We start from the raw sequence: 8,115 nt of genomic DNA on the forward strand, positions 1-8,115 counted from the left end.
AAATAAACCACAACATTCTAAAATAAACCACAACATTCTAAAATAAACCACAACATTCTAAAATAAACCACAACATTCTAAAATAAACCACAACATTCTAAAATAAACCACAACATTCTAAAATAAACCACAACATTCTAAAATAAACCACACCTTTCTTGAATAAACCACAACATTCTAAAATAAACCACACCTTTCTTGAATAAACCACAACATTCTAAAATAAACCACAACATTCTAAAATAAACCACAACATTCTAAAATAAACCACAACATTCTAAAATAAACCACAACATTCTAAAATAAACCACAACATTCTAAAATAAACCACAACATTCTAAAATAAACCACACCTTTCTTGAATAAACCACAACATTCTAAAATAAACCACAACATTCTAAAATAAACCACAACATTCTAAAATACACCACACCTTTCTTGAATAAACCACAACATTCTAAAATAAACCACAACATTCTAAAATAAACCACAACATTCTAAAATAAACCACACCTTTCTTGAATAAACCACAACATTCTAAAATAAACCACACCTTTCTTGAATAAACCACAACATTCTAAAATAAACCACACCTTTCTTGAATAAACCACAACATTCTAAAATAAACCACAACATTCTAAAATAAACCACAACATTCTAAAATAAACCACAACATTCTAAAATAAACCACAACATTCTAAAATAAACCACACCTTTCTTGAATAAACCACAACATTCTAAAATAAACCACAACATTCTAAAATAAACCACAACATTCTAAAATAAACCACACCTTTCTTGAATAAACCACAACATTCTAAAATAAACCACACCTTTCTTGAATAAACCACAACATTCTAAAATAAACCACACCTTTCTTGAATAAACCACAACATTCTAAAATAAACCACACCTTTCTTGAATAAACCACAACATTCTAAAATAAACCACACCTTTCTTGAATAAACCACAACATTCTAAAATAAACCACACCTTTCTTGAATAAACCACAACATTCTAAAATAAACCACACCTTTCTTGAATAAACCACAACATTCTAAAATAAACCACACCTTTCTTGAATAAACCACAACATTCTAAAATAAACCACAACATTCTAAAATAAACCACAACATTCTAAAATAAACCACAACATTCTAAAATAAACCACACCTTTCTTGAATAAACCACAACATTCTAAAATAAACCACACCTTTCTTGAATAAACCACAACATTCTAAAATAAACCACACCTTTCTTGAATAAACCACAACATTCTAAAATAAACCACACCTTTCTTGAATAAACCACAACATTCTAAAATAAACCACACCTTTCTTGAATAAACCACAACATTCTAAAATAAACCACACCTTTCTTGAATAAACCACAACATTCTAAAATAAACCACACCTTTCTTGAATAAACCACAACATTCTAAAATAAACCACAACATTCTAAAATAAACCACAACATTCTAAAATAAACCACACCTTTCTTGAATAAACCACAACATTCTAAAATAAACCACAACATTCTAAAATAAACCACAACATTCTAAAATAAACCACACCTTTCTTGAATAAACCACAACATTCTAAAATAAACCACACCTTTCTTGAATAAACCACAACATTCTAAAATAAACCACAACATTCTAAAATAAACCACAACATTCTAAAATAAACCACAACATTCTAAAATAAACCACAACATTCTAAAATAAACCACAACATTCTAAAATAAACCACACCTTTCTTGAATAAACCACAACATTCTAAAATAAACCACAACATTCTAAAATAAACCACAACATTCTAAAATAAACCACACCTTTCTTGAATAAACCACAACATTCTAAAATAAACCACAACATTCTAAAATAAACCACAACATTCTAAAATAAACCACACCTTTCTTGAATAAACCACAACATTCTAAAATAAACCACAACATTCTAAAATAAACCACAACATTCTAAAATAAACCACAACATTCTAAAATAAACCACAACATTCTAAAATAAACCACAACATTCTAAAATAAACCACAACATTCTAAAATAAACCACACCTTTCTTGAATAAACCACAACATTCTAAAATAAACCACAACATTCTTGAATAAACCACAACATTCTAAAATAAACCACAACATTCTAAAATAAACCACAACATTCTAAAATAAACCACAACATTCTTGAATAAACCACAACATTCTAAAATAAACCACAACATTCTAAAATAAACCACAACATTCTAAAATAAACCACACCTTTCTTGAATAAACCACAACATTCTAAAATAAACCACAACATTCTTGAATAAACCACAACATTCTAAAATAAACCACAACATTCTAAAATAAACCACAACATTCTAAAATAAACCACGATGTGGAGATGCCGGGACGCAACCAACAGAGTACCCTTCGTCGTCCAGTACTTCCCCGGAGCGGAGAAACCACGCCATGTTCTCCGCAGCCTTCAACATGTCATCAATGACGACGAACACCTCGCTATGGCCATCCCCACACCTCCACTACTCGCCTTTAAACAGCCACCCAACCTCAAACAGACCATCGTTCGCAGCAAATTACCCAGCTTTCAGGAGAACAGCGTCCACGACACCACACAACCCTGCCATGGTAACCTCTGCAAGACATGCCAGATCATCGACACAGATACCACCATCACACGAGAGGACACCACCCACCAGGTGCATGGTTCATACTCCTGTGACTCGGCCAACGTTGTCTACCTCATACGTTGCAGGAAAGGATGCCCCAGAGCATGGTACATTGGCGAGACCATGCAGACGCTGCGACAACGGATGAACGGACACCGCGCAACAATCGCCAAACAGGAGGGTTCCCTCCCAGTCGGGGAACACTTCAGCAGTCATGGACATTCAGCCACCGACGTTCGGGTAAGCGTTCTCCAAGGCGGCCTTCGAGACACACGACAACGCAAAATCGTCGAGCAGAAATTGATAGCCAAGTTCCGCACCCATGAGGACGGCCTCAACCGGGATCTTGGGTTCATGTCACGCTACACGTTACCCCACCAGCGAACAAATGTTATCTGTTTTTAATATAACGGGTCAGTTGCTGTCTTTTCTATGTTTCTACCTCTCTATCTCTTTTTTTTTGTTTGTTGTTTTTTTTGGTGATTTGTATATTCTGAGACCTGGCAGGTAACACCTGTCTGTCTGCACACTGATTGCCTTGGCAACGGGCAGTTGAAAAAACTGTCTGTAATCACCAAGCATTGTTCTGTGAATTATAAATGCGATTTCATTTCCAGGATTTCATTTCCACATCGTTCACCTGAGGAAGGAGGAAGCCTCCGAAAGCTTGTGAATTTAAAATAAAATTGCTGGACTGTAACTTGGTGTTGTAAAATTGTTTACAATTAAATAAACCACAACATTCTAAAATAAACCACAACATTCTAAAATAAACCACGCCTTTCTAAAATAAACCACACCATTCTTATAATCAGTCCAATCTGAACAGTGATCATTCTAAACTCCCACCATCCTAAACTCAGTTCCCTCCCCCTCTCCCGGCTCGGATCTCCCCTTCCCCACTGCTCCACCGCTCCTTCATTGTGTGACCTTTTCTGATAACATTGATCTGACGGGGTGAGTGCGGGGGCCGCGGATCCTCTCCATCTGTCCCGAGCCTGCGATGTGGTGCTGGGTCCGGGTCCAGTGGTGAGTGCCCGGCGCAGTCTCGCTTTCACGGTTACCTGAAGAGGCTGACTGAGGTTCTGTCCAAGTGACTGTCCTGGCCGAGAATTCTCGCTCCCGCCCCGGTCTCTGGGTCACCTTGTACATTGTGCCCTTGATAAAGCTGCAGGATGTCTTCCAAGGAAAGACTGCAGGTTAAACCGGCCGCAGCACAGCCGCTCTCCGGGGCTATCTCAATCAAATGTTCGGAATTCTCCAAATCATTTAAAACAATGAATAAATATTACAAACTGCTCCCAATATCAAAATTCAGGGCAAAAAGTGAGCAGGCGGTGCATAGCGGAGGGGTGGGTACAGAGGGGAGGGGTGAGTACAGAGGGGAGGAGTGAGTACAGAGGGTAGAGCATAGAGGGGAGGAGTGAGCATAGAGGGGAGGAGTGAGTATATTGGGGAGTGGGTTTATTGGGGAGCGGGCGGTATTGGGGATCAGTGGGCGGTATTGGGGAGTGGGTTTATTGGGGAGCGGGCAGTATTGGGGATCAGTGGGCGGTATTGGGGAGCGGGCGGTATATCGGGGATCAGGGGCGGTATTGGGGAGTGGATTTATTGGGGAGCGGGCGGTTTAGGGGATCAGTGGGCGGTGTTGGGGAGCGGGTGGTATTGGGGAGTGGGTTTATTGGGGAGCGGGCGGTATATCGGGGATCAGTGGGTTTATTGGGGAGTGGGTTTATTGGGGATCAGTGGGCGGTATTGGGGAGTGGGTTTATTGGGGAGTGGGTTTATTGGGGAGCGGGTTTATTGGGGAGTGGGCGGTATTGGGGATCAGTGGGCGGTATTGGGGAGTGGGTTTATTGGGGAGTGGGTCTATTGGGGAGAGGGCGGTATTGGGGATCAATGGGTATATTGGGGAGCGGGTTTATTGGGGAGTGGGCGGTATATCGGGGATCAGTGGGTTTATTGGGGAGCGGGTTTATTGGGGATCAGTGGGTTTATTGGGGAGTGGGTTTATTGGGGATCAGTGGGTTTATTGGGGAGCGGGTTTATTGGGGAGCGGGCGGTATTGGGGATCAATGGGTATATTGGGGAGCGGGTTTATTGGGGAGTGGGCGGTATATCGGGGATCAGTGGGTTTATTGGGGAGCGGGTTTATTGGGGATCAGTGGGTTTATTGGGGATCAGTGGGTTTATTGGGGAGCGGGTTTATTGGGGATCAGTGGGTTTATTGGGGAGTGGGTTTATTGGGGATCAGTGGGTTTATTGGGGAGCGGGTTTATTGGGGATCAGGGGGTTTATTGGGGAGCGGGTTTATTGGGGATCAGGGGGTTTATTGGGGAGCGGGTTTATTGGGGAGCGGGCGGTATATTGGGGATCAGTGGGTTTATTGGGGATCAGTGGGTATATTGGGGAGCGGGCGGGATTGGGGATCAGTGGGTTTATTGGGGATCAGTGGGTTTATTGGGGATCAGTGGGTTTATTGGGGATCAGTGGGCGGTATTGGGCAGTGGGTTTATTGGGGAGCGGGTATATCGGGGATCAGTGGGCGGTATTGGGGAGTGGGTTTATTGGGGAGCGGGTATATCGGGGATCAGTGGGTTTATTGGGGAGTGGGTTTATTGGGGATCAGTGGGTTTATTGGGGAGTGGGTTTATTGGGGATCAGTGGGTTTATTGGGGAGCGGGTTTATTGGGGAGCGGGCGGTATTGGGGATCAATGGGTATATTGGGGAGCGGGTTTATTGGGGAGTGGGCGGTATATCGGGGATCAGTGGGTTTATTGGGGAGCGGGTTTATTGGGGATCAGTGGGTTTATTGGGGATCAGTGGGTTTATTGGGGAGCGGGTTTATTTGGGATCAGTGGGTTTATTGGGGAGTGGGTTTATTGGGGATCAGTGGGTTTATTGGGGAGCGGGTTTATTGGGGATCAGGGGGTTTATTGGGGAGCGGGTTTATTGGGGATCAGGGGGTTTATTGGGGAGCGGGTTTATTGGGGAGCGGGCGGTATATTGGGGATCAGTGGGTTTATTGGGGATCAGTGGGTATATTGGGGAGCGGGCGGGATTGGGGATCAGTGGGTTTATTGGGGATCAGTGGGTTTATTGGGGATCAGTGGGTTTATTGGGGATCAGTGGGCGGTATTGGGCAGTGGGTTTATTGGGGAGCGGGTATATCGGGGATCAGTGGGCGGTATTGGGGAGTGGGTTTATTGGGGAGCGGGTATATCGGGGATCAGTGGGTTTATTGGGGAGTGGGTTTATTGGGGATCAGTGGGCGGTGTTGGGGAGTGGGTTTATTGGGGAGCGGGTATATCGGGGATCAGTGGGTTTATTGGGGAGTGGGTTTATTGGGGAGTGGGTATATCGGGGATCAGTGGGCGGTGTTGGGGAGTGGGTTTATTGGGGAGTGGGTATATTGGGGATCAGTGGGCGGTGTTGGGGAGTGGGTTTATTGGGGAGCGGGTATATCGGGGATCAGTGGGCGGTATTGGGGAGTGGGTTTATTGGGGAGCGGGTATATCGGGGATCAGTGGGTTTATTGGGGAGTGGGTTTATTGGGGATCAGTGGGCGGTATTGGGGAGTGGGTTTATTGGGGAGCGGGTTTATTGCGGATTCCGAGGCTCGGAGCTCACCGTTTGGCCGGCGGGCGGTCCCGGGGAGCGGTGATGGACCAACCTTTGTGTTTCTGGTCGCCCCCAGTCTCCGGCGGGTCGGGGGGAAGCGGCTGTGCAGCGGGTCGGTGCTCCTCGGGCTTTCACTGGCCGCAGATCATTGCTGGCTCCCGGTCCGTGTCTGCAGCCTCGATCCCCGGACTCGATGCTGAAAGCACGGATGAAGTGACGGGACGGATCAGGGTGGGAGCCCAGTCCAGGGGGGTGGTCTCCACTCTCAGCCTCTGCCCAGATTGAAGAGATGCGCTCCCTCCCTCAGCTCCCTGAGTTCCACCGCTCGATACCCGGGATGAGAGGGGGAACAGTCTGTAATTCGCCACATTCAGTGTTACAACAGATGGAGAATATTGGTCAATATTATAACACGCCTTTATTGTAGCTAAACGTCCCAAGTCGCTTCCCAGGGAGGGTCAGTCAGACAAACATTGGACCCCGGAATGAGGAGCTCTCTGACAGGGGATGAGGGTGGGAGCTGGAAGGAGCCTCTCTGCGACCAGCCCGGCTCAGTCCCAGAAACAAGGAATGAGCCTGAGCCCAATTCAGGGCGTGCTCCAAAGCCACATAAGGAGATATTAGGACAGGTGACCAAAGAGGGAGGTTTTAAGGAGGAGAGAGAGGGTGCTCCAGAGGCCAGAATTGGAGGAGCGCAGAGATCTGGGAGGGTTGTAGGGCTGGAGGATGTTGGAGAGGGAGGAGGCCATGGAGGGATTACATGAGGATGAGAATTTTTAAAATCGTTCCATCTTGCAGTAAATGACAATCTCTCTTTCAATTGGCTACCAAGAGCTCAGGGCAGTTTGAACCCCATGGAAGCCACACTGATGGTCACCCACTGCTCTGTCACCCCACACTCACCCACACTGGCAATATAATGGGCTCAATTTTCAAAGTACAAAATTGGGTGCGGGGGGCATTGAAAATTGCCACCATTTCAGACCCGCCCCCAACCCGCCCATTTCCAGTTTTCACCCCGCGGGACGAGGGGTGGATGACCAATCCGCTCCCAGGAGGCAGGTCGGGCCTGAAAACCTTTCAGGCCTCCAGTTTTCTCCAATTCCCGATTTTAACCCCGGGGGGGGGGGGGGGCCAGGATTCCCCGGCCTTCTGTTTTACACCTCGTGAAAGAAGGTGAGAAGGCCCGAGACTAACAGGTAGGTGCCGAGAAAGGCACAGTTTGTGGGCCCCGAGGAGCAGGAGTGCTTCCCCCAGGCCCAACAAGGCGACCTGCACCAACCTCCCAACACCCGTGGACCCCCCGATCCCCTGCCCCCCGATCCTCCCTCTCCGACCTCAGACCCCGATCCCATTACCTCTGATCTCAACACCCCCCGTGACTGACCCCCAATCCCGATCCCCATGACTCGTGACCCCCGTGCCCACCCATGCCCCCCTGTGCCACCCCCCTCCCATCCATACAAAGAAAGACTTTACTGCAGACTTACTTGCAGACGTCCTCTCCCTGGCTGCTCTCCCGTCCCTGTCAATCAGCCGGCCAGTTGGATTGGAAACTGAAAAAAAAAACCGACGTCCTTACGTCAAAATCGTAAAGATTTTACGAATCCTCAATTTGACCCCCCTCCCCCGGCCCCTTCCCAGCTCCATTCTAAAATTGAGCCCAATGTCTCAGCAACCTTCATATAAACCAGTAACGAGCTGGTCTCAGTCAGTAAACCCACCAATCCTCACTCTCCCCAGCACGTTCCAGAGTGCAGACCATTCACCCTCGCTCAAAACATCTGGTTACTGTACTCAGCAGTAA

At 46.2% G+C, this 8,115-nt stretch overlaps 1 protein-coding gene across 1 annotated transcript in view; it reads right to left on the minus strand.

The window, feature by feature from the left end:
• The window catches only part of LOC137305396 (GTP-binding protein Rhes-like), a 45,747-nt gene extending 38,944 nt beyond the window's left edge, over nucleotides 1-6,803 (minus strand). The window contains exon 1 of the mRNA XM_067974228.1: nucleotides 6,361-6,803. The gene's annotated coding sequence lies outside the window, so the exon portion shown is untranslated. The remainder of the gene's footprint in view (nucleotides 1-6,360) is intronic.
• Between the last annotated feature and the right edge of the window lie 1,312 nt (nucleotides 6,804-8,115).

This window comes from Heptranchias perlo, chromosome 40, assembly GCF_035084215.1.
Source record: "Heptranchias perlo isolate sHepPer1 chromosome 40, sHepPer1.hap1, whole genome shotgun sequence".
In the NCBI taxonomy this organism is placed as follows: Eukaryota; Metazoa; Chordata; class Chondrichthyes; order Hexanchiformes; family Hexanchidae; genus Heptranchias; species Heptranchias perlo.